Source organism: Gavialis gangeticus, unplaced genomic scaffold (assembly GCF_001723915.1).
Source record: "Gavialis gangeticus isolate Ggan-Ray unplaced genomic scaffold, GavGan_comp1, whole genome shotgun sequence".
Classification (NCBI taxonomy): domain Eukaryota; kingdom Metazoa; phylum Chordata; order Crocodylia; family Gavialidae; genus Gavialis; species Gavialis gangeticus.
In genome coordinates, this window is record NW_017729016.1 from 15,992,584 (window position 1) to 16,006,816 (window position 14,233).

Sequence of the window (14,233 nt, forward strand, 5' to 3'; positions counted from 1 at the left end):
CACATTAGTCAGTCTTTAGCTGATACTTACACTATACTTTACACGGCAAAAAATACCAACTGAGCTCTACAAACTGCCTCCTTTTTAAGAGGGTGGGGAGAGATTATGGAAGGGCTTTTTTTTTTTTTTTTTTTAATTTCCTGTCTAATCTTCATAGCATGCTACCTACTTCACTAACTACACCCAGGGCATCCACTCAGGACTGAATCAGGCTCCCACACAAGCCAACTGCAAAAAGCCCATCCCCTTAGACACAAGAGTGGGCACTGGAACAGCTTTCAGCCTCATTTTCTAACTGTCTAAACTACAAGCCCAAGTGGAGAGACAGGCAAGAAAAAGGGAAAGAAAAAGGGGAAATTAATTCCAGGCAACTGAGTGTGTTCCCCGCTCAGTCTCAGTTTGGAGTAGGTACACATAATAATAACTTTTTAATAATAATTTAATTTATAATGTGCCCCCTGCCAAGGCACTTGAGGCAGCACACAAACAATTAAAATATGATTATAATAAATAAACAACAATAATTAAAACATCATAAAACAGACAATATTAGAGCCAAGCCAAATGCTAAAAAGCAAAACAAAGCAGCATCTTTGGTGGAAGGAGAAGCTTGTACAATTCATCTTCCAAATCTCCTGTTGATGTTAGATTGAAATTTTCCCGTGAAGCTGTTTCTGCATCTGCAAAGATTTTGGCAGTGTCACAGTCATTAAAAAAAATGGATTTTACACTACCATAAATTAACTGGAGTTTCGAAGGGCTGTAATAATGCAACATCCGCTTTAATTTGAATACATTCCAGTCTAGAGGAACTCAGTTTATGGTGTCGAGTCTAGGTTGACTGCTCTGAGTTGGGGGGGGACCGTATTAATTTTGTTTTTAGTTTGTAAAATGTGCCTCATTATAGAAACCTCAGGTTTCTATAATGAAATCTGAAAGATGAATTTTAAAAAAAAAGCAATAATGGGCCAACTTCATCCTGGGTATATGTCCCCTGATGTCACTGGAGCAGCAGCAGAGATTGTCTTGGCTCAGTCTGCACAGTCAAAAACTATGTGGAAAAACCCCCCAATCTTTCCCCTAACTATTGACATTTCAACTCACATCACACCCCTCACAGGCAAAATCCATAGAGCAATGATGGTTCTTACACTGAACTCTAATGGTTAACTGAGCCACGCTCTGCCAGGGCAAAGGTAAAACTGAAACCCAGATGAGAGGTCCCTCCTTCTTGGCCACCAGCCCTCAGATGATTAAATCTAGGCTGTGCTCACTTGAGCGCCCTGGTTGATCTGAACTGTTGTGGCAGCACATGGGGGGAAGGGGAGAGGAATCAGTGTCAAACCCAAATCAAATTCCATATTCTCCATATTAGGAAAAACATGTTTGTGGGGTGAAGCCCATGCAGAGGACTGAGAGAACATGTTTTCTACTCCGATCTACAAATATCGCTCAGGCTTTGCTTTGGATGTCAGGTTCAATGGAAGCTAAAAAAGTCCCAGGCAACTTCAGGTGAAACCATGTGGCGGTCACGCACCCATCATTTGGGCCAGGTTCACTCCAAACTAGGTCCAGGATTCCTCAAAGGTCTACGGACATCAGCAGACCTGACCTAAATTTCAAATTTGCTATGAAAGCCAAAACCAAGTGACATGCTTGCAGTTTGGGTTGCTGTTGCAAACATTTGGCACAGAACTGTTCTTCATATCTGTTTCCATTTCATTCTTTCAGGGCTCCCTCGTTTAAGAACATATTTGGCCATAAATACCTACGGTACCTGCTTCTATCAGAACTCATCCAGAAATGAGGCTGAGCCTTAGCCACAAGCATAATTGTACAGGGTCCTCCCTATGCATCCAAACAGAGGACTATAATCAAAGAGACAGCACTATTTTTGTTTCATATCCAGGATATAAGACAGAAACTCAGAATTTCATCTTTGTATAAAAAGTTCTACCGCTGCCTCCAGTGTGACTTCTCGCTTTCGGTTTCCCTGCCCAAGAGGAATTCCCTGGGGCACCGAGCACAGCTTTGTAAATTATTTTTCCAGCCGTTCCATATGTCTATGCAACATGGTGTTTTTTTAAATCTGGGTTCCTAGAGCTGCACTAAGCCCCTCAACTCCAGATAACAGTAAAACTATGGAAATATTAACCTTCTCCTCCATAGATGTAACCTCCAAATTCTTGGTCTGTTGAATATATACGGCATTTTCTTTTCAGGTGCCTTAATAGTAGTGCTTCATGGAGTAATTGGAGAGCCACCATCTCCCACAGGAATCTCTTCTTATTTTTTTCAGTGGATGAGCTATATTCAGACTCAGGTAAGCTCCTCTTAGCCATCCGCTTGCTTTACCTTATGCCACCTTTGAGATAACAGGAAAATAATCCCACCCCCCTGCTCTTCCCAAAAGCATCCCTTTGTCTTCTTTCCATCAGCATGTCTCCACATAGGTTGGGGAAGTAATTACCAAATGGAGACGACAATCTTTTGTGGCGAGCAGTTTCACATCTGCAGTCCTTCCCCAGGAAGAGAAGAAGGGAATTACAACAAGGTGAGTCAGAAGCCTTCCCAGAGAGGGAATTTAACCAGATATCCCAAAGTCATCCTGTTCCACATAGTGACAAGCTCCTTAGGGCTGCTGCGACAGCAGCATTAGGATGACCCCCTCACAAAAGTTGGGTGAGGGAGCAGGAAGGACAATAGATTTGGCTCCAAAGCCATGCTATCACCCATACCAAATCCTACAATCTCAAATAAAATAAGGGAGAGGGACCGGAGATTGTGAGGCTTAGAGACTCAGATCTGTTCTGTTCTCTGCCGTGGGCTCCCTGTGTGACAGGTCACTGAGGCACACATCCTCAAAGGAGTTTAGAGATGTAACTCCCATTAAAACAACCTAATACTTTTGGGTGCCTAATTGTAATGGGAGCTAGAAGTCTAAATACCACTGAGACTGTGGGCCCTAGTTTACAAGTGACCTAACCCTCCTAGGGGCGATGAGTACCTCCCTACCTCCCAGGGTAGTTATGAAGGTAAATATATTGAAGACTGTGAGATGAACCAATATGCCAGTGATGAAGGTTGTAAGTACGTATACAGAACCTTTCCCCCAAACACTCTTCACATCCCAAACAGTGCTGTCAGCCCAGTGCCAGAGAGGCTCCCGATTGTGCCCACAGCAAAGTGGCATCAAACATTCGGAGCAAGAATACAGATAGGGTTAGTAAAGCCTATCTAAGTGTCAGTTTTGCAAACTCTGGCAAATACATCCGACTCCCCCGATGTAGCACAAGTAAATGGTTAGTTTTGAACAGTGCTGCTAGAATCAGTGTATCCTCTCCAGATCCTGGCCAAATGTCTGGAGAAGTCCATTAGCTAGAGAGGACGTTGTCAGCTATGTACCCGGACTATCGTCTGGAAATCACAGGCAGAAAGCTTCAGACAGGGGTAGACCAAGTCAAGGGAATTCCCTCCAAACCCCGGAGGCAGGCTCACCATGGTGTCACCGCCTATCCTCACTTAGGGCAACCCCCCCGGGGGTGCAGGCAATGTAAACACTGCCTGTCTGTGCTGGAGTCAATGCTGTTGGCCCTCTGTTGCCCAAGGGAACTGGTGGCATCCCCAGTGGCTGGAGACTTTTACAACCTACCTCAACAAAGCACTTGTAATATTGCATGGGGAGCGATCTTGAGTTAGGTGGGGTGCGGCGCACCTCTTTTCGACCTCTACTTTCTACACATCTGTTCCTTCCAGCTTTATCGCCCTGTTCACAGGCCAAATCAAAGAGCATCCCACTGAGCCTACCGACTGCTTTGTTTACTAGTCACTATTTGCATGCTATTCTCCCCGCCCCGTGCACAATGGACTATGGTATACTTCTAGTTCCCCTCAATGTTGGAACCTTCTGCCTAAAATCCCATCTTGCAAAAGAATGAAAGTGGGGGTGGGTATCTCACATCTTATGTGCTTCAAATCCCTGCATAGTCCTCAGGGGGCTTGTAGGAAGAGGGGGAGATACAGCCAAACCTTACTGGAAGTGCTGCAAGCATCAGCTTTGCAGATTCGCCCTCAGTAACAGAAATGGTAACATGTATTTTATGACAAATCCTAAAGGAAAATTATGCAAAGTAATAAAATAATGAAGAATTATAAATGAAGCAGAGGAATGGGTGAAAAAGAATAAATTACAGGAAGGAAGAAAGGAAGGTATGAGCAAAGAATTATAGGTAGAAGCAATGGCATTAACAGGATAATTATTAAGAAGTGACTGGTAGGCCAATGGGACAGGAAGGGAAGAGGGAATCCAGGCTGGGGATCCCAGAGGATTTAGACACACCACTGGATCTGTTTTTGGGGAGCTGCATATTTTTTTTAAGAAGCCAGCGAACTCTGTTGCCCGTGATTGCAAGTTTCTGATGGCGCCTCGCTGAAGGACAGGAAGAAGGCTCTGCTCTCTCTTCTCATGACCAATAGCACCGATTCTAAAACAAGCCTACTTCTCCCTTTGGCCAAGGATCCAAGCAAGCAGGAGCCCTGGAACAAAAAGACCAAGGCCCTGAGCCCCACATTCACAGCACTTTGTGAGGAATTACTCACTGCATTGCTAGGGGCAGCCTCTTTCTTCCATGCCTAGCCCCATACGTCACCCAGCCAGCCCCCATCCTGGGTCTGGTGCATACCCTGCTCCTAATAAGACTATCTGATCATACCCAGCTGTGCTTTACAAAATGCCTTAAAAGCCATTCCTTGCCCTGCATAAATGCTTTTCATCTGTGCTCCAGGGAAAGCTTAAAAAAAAAAAAAGAAGCTATGACCACAGAAGAACCATTTCAGTACCGCTAATAAAGTTTTTCCAGCGAGAGCAGGAAAGAGATGGAGATAACAGGGCTGCTCTCTGTTCTGCTTCTGGAGAATCCTTTGGAGAGTTTATTAGCCTCAGGTGCAAGAGTGAGGATGAGGGAAGCCCCTTATTTAGGCCAGGGACCCTCTCTGGGTGCAGCCAATGGCAGGAGAAGCTGGTCCCAGGCCCACGGCCCCAGCTGTCAGTCTGAGCGATGAATTACATGCTATAAGAAGGTGTTGACAGGAGCAGCTGGACATCAGAGAGTGATGAAAAGAGAACAAAATTCATTCCGAGTTCAGACAGACTGGCTCGTTAGGGGCATGGTAAGCAGAGGCCAGAGCAGAAAAACTGCTCCACCTCCTGGACAGCGGAGGGAGAACTTCCTACGTACTCTAGAGAGACCTTTCGTTACCATCATCCAACAAGCTCAGCTTCCCAGACCTAGATCCCGGCTGTCACATAGACGAGGAAGATGCAGACCACTTCTAAGAGGCCTGAGAGTCATGGCAGAAATAAGAGAAGGAGAAGACCTTTTGTGTTACCCTTAGCTCTGACGTTTGCACTGGTCAGCGTGGAAGCCTTTTCTCCAGTGCATTGCTGTGCTTCGTCCAGGCTAGCCTTAGAGGTCCTGAGTGGTGGAAGAGGATTAAATTCTAGATGGCACTAAAAGAAATCCAACAAAGGATTTTTTTTTTTGTTCCTCTCATTTAACGATGCAATTTGTATAAATGTACAAAGAGAAACACAGACAAATCATTTGGAATCAAAGCAATTACCTCCATTTTAATGTAAACTAAATGACATGCTGAAGTGGGACTCATATCTACTCAACGTATGTACAGCAAGTGAACATTGAAAGCATACGGCTAATAATTAATTGGCAGAACATTATCCTTGCTCAGTTAAATATAAAAATGTCCCCTTATCTGTAACGTATGGGGAAGTTAGAGGACAAGGAGGTACTGTATGAGATTATTCCTAAAGCTGTGAAAACAACAAAGAGATGTTTTAAGCCAAGCTCCTCCTTGACTTCCAGAGAAGTTGGCAGAGAGAAAAAAAATCCTAAGACTTCTCCTTTCTCTCCATCCCCTCCTCTCTCTCCTCCCTTTTCCCTACTTCCACTTCTTTCCACCTCTGAAGGAAAAGAAAAATGAGGCAATTTCAGGGAAAATATCAGTGAAGTCATCAAAGAGTTTCTTATGGATTATCTTCTCAAGTCCTGTTCCAATAGCATTTGTCCGAGTATCCCTTGAAATCTGCACCCAAGCCTTTCTGAGTCAAAGCGACTGCTCAGGAGAGATGAAGGGGTAGGGCTGAGCTGGGCTGCCACAGCAAGGGAATAAGAGGTTTTTGAATAAATGCAGATGGGTTTCTCAATTACAGGCTTCCTTCTCATTCCTAACAAATATACTCCTCTTGAACCCAGGCAGTTGCATCTCCGACTTCACCAAGGATCTGCTGTGCCAGATGTAGCCCTACCCCATTCACAGCCACTGGAGAAACACAGCTGCCCTCCGACTTGAGCAGGGAACACACACCCAGCTACACATCGGGCCCTGCCTCTGTCATTAGAGAAATATGAATTGGTTTAGTAAACCTGACTCCTAATAAATGGTAAAGTCCGTAAGTTATATGCTGCCATGGGATCGCTGCCCACGTTGGACACACTGATGCCAAGTCAGTAGAACGACAATGCCAGCACTTGCATCGTGCAGTAAGAGTCAGGACTCTTGGAGTAACAGAACAGCAGCACAGACCTCTCACTGAAGGAAGGAAGAGCATCCATACCCTATCCAACCAGAGAAACAGGACTGACCCCAGAGGGGCAAATTCTCACCTTGCTCCTGCATCTTCCACAGGCAGAACTCTTACTCTTGACTGAGAGTCAAGAGGAAGAGCAATGACATAGCCTCTCCAATGAAAAGTAGCAGCCTCCTCCACCTAATTTGAAGACAGTAACGCAACATCATTGCCCCTCAGCAATGCACTTCAAGGACAGAACTGTGAACACTGCCCATCTGGCCCCGAGGGCCACAAGTCTGCTTTCAAACTGAGGCAGCAGCATTGTTCCTGTCCCATATAAAAGGGATCAGAAATAATAGATTGCTAAGCAAAGAAATGTAAATGCTTCCCTAACAAACCAGAGCAAAAAACAGTGACACCTAGGTAATGAAAATGATTTAAAGATGCATGATAAGCTCAATTAAAATCAAGGGAGGAAGCAAAAGTGAAATATATAAGTTAGGTCCTATCCAGGTTTAAACTATATCCATGCTAGGGGTGGGCATAATTGCACTGTGATAACAGAGGGCAGAATTTGGCCTATTGTTCCTTAATTAAACTACTGACTCTGCCACATGTTTCTTCCCTCTCAGCACCCTCAGCAGAAGTGCTGGCATGTGCATGTGTCTTCAAGCTTCCGCAGTTTAAGATTATGTCTCCTACCTTGGAACAAAGTGTGAAAAATACATCCCGGCCAAGTGATTTTATCAGCCCCGTTAATGGTTCTGTAAACCTTTCTTAGTCTCCCATCAAAGTTTTCTGTATTCTGATAACAAGCCCATTTCCCTTAACTCTTCCTCATAGCTAATATCCTCCATCTGTCCTTCCTGGTTTTATATCCCATCCATCAACTCAGAATCTAAACGTCATATTACTCTAGAGAATTTACTTTCTTTGCTTGAGACATGGTGGGGGATTTTCCCATTGGCTTTCAATAAGAGCTGGTCACATACCCACTGTCTGTGACTTTGAATAACTCCCCTTAATATTCTGCACGTGGAAACATCTCTCTCTCCATATCTTACCTTTCTTCTCCTTCCTCCTTGTCTCTTGTTCCATACTTCTGTGTTTTTCCACCTTTCCTGGCCTTGTCTCTCTTTTCCCCCCTTCCTCCTCTCTCCCACCACCATCACCTTTAGATCTTTCCTCTTCTCTTCCATCTCACCGCCCCCCTCTTTCCCACTTCAGTATGGCAATCGCCACCATAGCAGATGCCAGCAAAGTGCTTGATGGGAGATGTACCACCCATTTGGTTACTAAAATAAGAGCACAAAGCTTTGGACGCAGCAGTCAAGTCAAGGGAAGAAAAGGTCCACTTACCAGGCGCTGCCACGAGGGAGGCTGGGGCTTCCAGCAAGGAGAGAGAGCTCTTTCCGATACACAGGACACGTTTCTTCTTCAGGAGGCATTCTCCGTTGGACAGCTCCTCCGTGGCTCTAGACACAGCGTAACAACTTCTGGAGCTTGGCGGAGGGGGCAGGATCCTCTCGCACAGGTCAGCTCATTACAGGACCTAAAGGTACATGAGCCAAGATGGGCAACTTTCTATTTGCATTGGACCGGACGTTGCAAGAACTGAGCTTCCAGCAGAGAAGAACAGATGACCAATGACGGTCACGTCCTGCATCAAAGCACATGGAGGCAGAAGTCTCTTGACAGTGATGAGGCTTTAGTATCTCCACAGAGAAAGGTCCACTGGATCAATGCTGTAGCTCCAGTGACAGGCCAGGGCTTCCTAACCTCCTCACCAAAATGTAGATGCAACATTAGAGATGAAGAGATGTCTGTCACTGCACCTTTGGGACCCTTACAACCCCCCTTGGGTATCTATCCTATAATGCAATAGCTCACAACAGTCTTCTCTAGTGGTTGATGCAGGAATGGTTTCCCAGTGTCTTATAAAGCATGAACAATTCCCTAGGACTTACCTGACTGGCACGTCCACAAATCCCTTCCCTAATAGGCTGTTCAGTGAAAGGTGCAAAAAAAACAACCCCTGTGGCCACAGCTTTAGGGTCACTCACCCCTGAAGAATGCTCTCCTCTAACCCTGCAACCACTAGAGACTGGCTTAATCCCAGCATACAATGCTTGAGATCGTTGCCAGAAAAATCCTTGGAGGTGTCTATGTTTGTTTGAAGTATTTACTCTTATCATTCTGAATACTGCTAGCCCTACAAATGCTGAATCTCCTTTTGAATCCTGCTCGGCTCGGAGTCTCAAAGATATCCTGTGGTACTGCCTTCCACAGGCCAATTGGGCATTATGTGAATATTGTGTTTCCTTTTATCAGCTTTGAATTTGCCACTTTTTCAGCTTCACTCCTCACTAGGAGTTAGTGGAAAGACAGCTCCCCACGAGGCTGCCTCATTCCCCTTTGAGTCCTACGCAATCCTTGAGCATTACCGATTTCTCTCTTTTAACTTTCCTGGAGTGATGTTGTTTGCGAGTCACCTTTAGTGCAGAAAGAGTAGCCTCCACTTGCAAGAAGATTAAAATCCCATTACTTGTTATTCATGTGTTATTTAATGATATTTTCCCATTATGTATTTATTTATTTTTAAGTTCCTCGCTTTGAATCGCGAGTCTGCGTTTTTAATATTAAGCATAGTTTCTAGTTTGCTTTTCTAATTGGAATGAAATAAAAATAGAATGGAATTTTTAGTGGGTGCTTTTATGTGTATTCAAGGAGAGCAAAAAAAAAAAAAAAAAGCCAACCAAAAAACCCCCAAAACCAATACTGTCATTTGAATTGTATGAGGTAGCAGCAAAAAAGGACATCTTCACCACAAAGGAGCTGATATCAAGACAACCCCACAGCTCAGGAAAAAAAATCCCAGGCTCCAGAGTATTCTTTGAAGAACCCCATGACCTCCTGGGTTATGGCTTGGCACCCCACGTAATGGCTTAGCATACAAAGCTGTAAATACATCCTCCCAGGAGCAGCCAGGACATGCCTCTCCAACTCTCCATAGATACTGAAATATTCCACCCCACCAAGAGCAGTAATGCTACGCCTTTTCCATGCACCATACCCCAGAGATAGCTATGCTGTTGCTTTGCACTGATTTGGAGTCCATATAAAGTAGTGGTATTCTGTTCTCTTCCGAAGGCTTTGCCTCTGGAAGGCCATGCATGACAAAAGCCAGTCTTCCTCTGTTGGAAGATGCAGCACAGGAAATGTTTGGGGGGGTCCAGAGAGTGGGACACCCCTCCTTTTCTCATCTCTGTGAACTGAATCAAGGAGAGCACTGGGAAAGAATGTGATGATAAGGCTGGTATGTTTTTGTGCCACTAATTTGTTCCTCACTTTGGGGGAGGATGGATAATAGCCCTTATGAGTCAGTATTAAATCCTCCCCTAAGAACTGTCGTAGGCCAGCCCCTAGCGTGCTTCTTGTTCTTCAGGCGGTACTCCTGTCTTCTGTAGACAAGAGCAAGGAGCCTTCAATGACGCACGAGAAAAATGGTTGATGGTGGTGAGATATGGGGAGAAACGGGTAGGGGAGCTGGCATATGGAGAAGGAAGATGGGAGAAGAGACGGACTTAGCAGAAGCACAGCACAGACTATCAAGGTAGGATGAGGAAAATAAAAGCGATGGGATACAGAGTGATTCGGAGAGCAAGGAGGAGACAAAAGAGGACAGAGAAAGAGGGAGGATTAGAGGAAGGATATGGGCACATGAATAAATTCCTGTGAGGTAAAATAGGTGAGAACTTGCAGCACATACGCTACTCCACAATAATTTCTCATGTGGATGCTCCTTCTCCATGGGAAATGCAAGGTAGCTCACCCCTCTTTCCTTGTGGGTAAGCACAGTTACCAGAGAGAGGCTGATATGCTGCGAGTTCACATCCTAGTTTATCTCATAGTAACTTCTTCACAGGCCCTTACGCAAACCCAGATGGGAGGGCTGGAGGAGAAGGAATGACGTAGCAAAGTTGGATTGAGAAGAAAGGTAAAAAGAAACGTGAGATGGAGAAAAGAATGACCTGAGGGTGGCAATGGGAGAGACAGATGGGGAAGCTGATGGAGAAAGAGGAGAGAAGGCCAAGAGGGATGGAGCAAGAGACAAAGGGAGAGACAGAGGAGATTTCTCCAGACATTGGCACAGCACACCCTGAAGCATTGGGATGCATTTAACAGAGGGCTGGAAGAACCTTCATTTATCAGGAATTCAATTAAGTGGAATAGTCATTATTAATTTTATAGGAATTATTTGTACAGGGGAGCCTGGAGAGAGGAATGGCATCCTGGAGCCATTTCTTCTGTCAACGCCCCAGGTCAGGTAGGCACAGGCAGTGCGATCTCACCAGTTGAGATATTAATGAGATGCCTCTAGGTGCAAATGATAGTTTAATAGGTGTTACTTAACGGGAGTGCCCCTCATCCACACGTGCCAGCTCGTGCGGCTCCTGAAGAATCTGCCTCCTTGTTAGAATAAGTAATTAGAATGTAGGAACACTCGCTTTGACACTTTAATAAAGTGTCAGCCATCATAAATTTAGTATTTAATAAAAATAAAATTAAACATTTATTACTTTTTTACAACAGTGTATTTAAAATACATATTCCTCAAATTTTCCAGATTTAAGATGAGCTCCCATTATAGAGCTAGGCTCCTGGAAGGGGGCCCTACCACTTCTTACTGTGACTATTGTTTTGCTGAGTGGGGAGGGACGTTGCGAGGAGGTGCGAGAGCCTGACGTTAAGAAGGGAGGAGGGAGGTGCAGAGAGATGTCACGGACTGGTATCCTTCTCTGGGGTGGGGACTGCCTTCTCATATCTCCTGACCATTCCTCCTATTTTCTTGGGCTTTGCGGATGAACCAACCAAGCCATTCCATCTTTGCTGTGCCCTATGGGTTATGCCGGGGTGGGCAATTATTTGGGCTGAAGGGCCACTTAAGAAGTTTTGGTGAGATGCTGAGGGCCAGAAAGATGCCAATTGATCCAGTCTGGCCTGCCAGCTGCCACTGAAAGCTTGAGGGCAACACGCCACTTCATTTTGCCATAGCTGGGACTGGGCCAGGCTGCACAACACACAGACTCCTTCATGCCCTGTACGCCCCCCATCCTCCTGTTGGCGCTACGTAGTCCTGGCACTGTGGCCACTGGCAGCTGAGCCCATATGGGATGGGGCATGATACAACGCATGGAGTAGCCATCCCACCTGCCTGCCACTGCAATGAACTGCGGCTGCCAAGCTGCACTGGGCTAAGCCTCCATACCACCCCCATGGCCAGCATGGACTCACCTCCTAGTGGCACTATAGTGGCAGCAGCTCATCACAGCTGGCAGGCAAGCGACACGGTTACTTGGCCCACTGCATTATTTCCCATCCTGGGTGGACTTGGCTGCTGGTGACCACCGTGCCAGGACTGCACAGTGCCAATGGGAAGCTAGACAGGGGGGTGTCCTGATGTCCATACCAGGACTGCACAGTGCCAACAGGAAGCTGGGCTTGGGGGTGGGAAATGTATGCGGGGGGCAGGAGTGAAGTCTGTGCACTGCACGCACAGCCCAGTCCAGGATCTGGCCGAGCAGAGCAGTGTAGGGCACAGTCCCTCCTCCTCTGGCTCCCGGTGGTGGCCAGCGGGCTGGATAGGACCTACTGGTGAGCCAGATATGGCCCGCAGGCCATATTTTGCCCACCCCTGGGTTATGCTAATTGTCAGGACAATAACCCCCCAGAAGGCAACATGTACTCTGGTCCATAGGAACTCCCTTAAACTCTAATGCTCAGCACCAAACCTGCAACACTGCGGGCTTCAGTGCTGGCCAGGGGAAAGATCCTATTACCTTGCTTTGAACCAATTGCTTAGTAAGGAGTGGATGAGGTGCTGTGTATGCTCAGTGCCCAGAAGCAGAAAGAAGAGATGGGAAGGATGGCAAAGCCCAGGTGGAGTAATGAGGCGAGACTGTATGAGGGGGCTGTGTGCAAACGGGATGCGCTGTTTGGGGGACACAAGTCACAGGGCGTTCTGGACTGCTGGGGAAGAGCCACCCTGGGGAGAGCAATGGGGAATGAGAGCTTTGCGTTGCAATGAGCACAGATGAACTTAGATGAGAACCAAAGGCCAGATCCAAAATGCACTGAAGGCCCAGTGAGTCCTTCTGCTGATGGCAGGGGTCCTTGGATCAGGCCATAAGTGCTTATGGACAATATACATGGATTAGGTGGCAGTAGTGCAACACTCAGCGGCACTGGGAGCCTCCTGGTGACCTGCGGCAGTGCTCCAGGCAATGCAGAGCTCAAGCAAAGCAGTTCTTCTGCCCACACAAAGGAGCCTGAGTAACTGGCAGCAGTGTCTGGACCCTGATGGAGCAGCACCGTGACACAACGACGTCACAGCTGCCCCCACCGCAGTAGTTGGAGCACATTCGACAGTGCAAAGGGACAAGCTGGCATCCCAAATCTGCACTCGGCAGGACCGGGTGCATCTTTCTTGGAAGCACCACATCATCTGTGGAGGATCTTCCCTTAAGAGCAAGGAAATCACACGAGGGAAAGCTCCCTCCATGTGCTCCTTCTGCAGGGTGGGAGCTGCTGTATCTCCTCATTACCGAACCCCCCAGAATGAGATTTTGGAGAGAAAAAGAAAGACAAGCCAAGCATCCAAAGGCAGCGTTAAGCCCTCAGGGAAGCTAAAGCCAAAATACAGGCACAGACTTTAGTTCATTCATTCTCCATCCAAGCACTGCAGGCCAGCACCGGGGTTCCTGCGTGGGACGAAAGTGCCCTGATCCCCTGCCTCTTCTGACACCCACCTGCTGGTACGGAGGAAGAGTCCCTGGAGGCAGGACGAGACGTGTACCGACTCACAGCATGCTCTGAACTAGATCTTTGTGGCCCAGCGGAGTGGGCAGCAGTCCTCTCAGCCCGGCCAAAGTGCTCTGTGCTACGATCAGCTAACTCCAGAGTTCAGCCTTCAGGGCACCCCCCACCGCCCCCGCCCCCGTGCCTGCTCTGCCATTGCCGCTTTGCCCAGAGCAGAGAGCTCAGCTGGCCAGGTGAGGAAGGCAGCTTCAAAACCAGTGAAACTTGTGCTGGGACCAGTCGGACCTTCCCCCACCGACCCTGATCTCAGCTGAAACGGGACGGAGACAGTATCAGCCACAGCAAGCAGCCCATCCTCTCCCTTCCTCGTCCCCCTCCAGCTGTTCAAACAAAGAGCAGCGAAATGAGGCCCGGCCTCCCCCAGCTCCCTCTGCTCCATCAAAACCAGAAACCCCCCTTGGCAGCAGCTTCCTGAGGCGAGGGGTCACAGAGTCATTCCTGGCTGGGCCCATACCGGGTGGCAAACCCCTCAGCCCCCTTGTCCACACACAGCCTGGGTGCTGGGATGGGTTGTGCAGGGGTCCAGAAAACACCCTACATGTATTTTGGAAAACAAAAGGCAGAAAGGAGCAACTGGGAGGAGACATAAGAAGTCCCTTTGGTTTAGGTGCCTTAGCAACATAGGGGAGGGGGCATTCCCTGGATATCAGCTCTGCTAACAAGGGATCCTCATCTTGGAGACTAATGAGGTCAACACTGGAAACCTAGGCAACAATTATTTAAATCTGAGCTCCACTCCACCTGCTTAGGGTTAGGGAAGAGCTC

General features: G+C 47.1%; 1 long non-coding RNA gene across 1 annotated transcript; it reads right to left on the bottom strand.

Moving 5' to 3' along the window:
- Positions 1-563: 563 nt before the first annotated feature.
- Positions 564-13,477, bottom strand: LOC109294579. Its single transcript, XR_002096575.1, has 3 exons — positions 13,399-13,477; positions 7,949-8,141; positions 564-680 (listed from the first exon to the last, which is right to left on the bottom strand). It is a non-coding gene; the product is annotated as an uncharacterized LOC109294579 (long non-coding RNA).
- Positions 13,478-14,233: the final 756 nt, after the last annotated feature.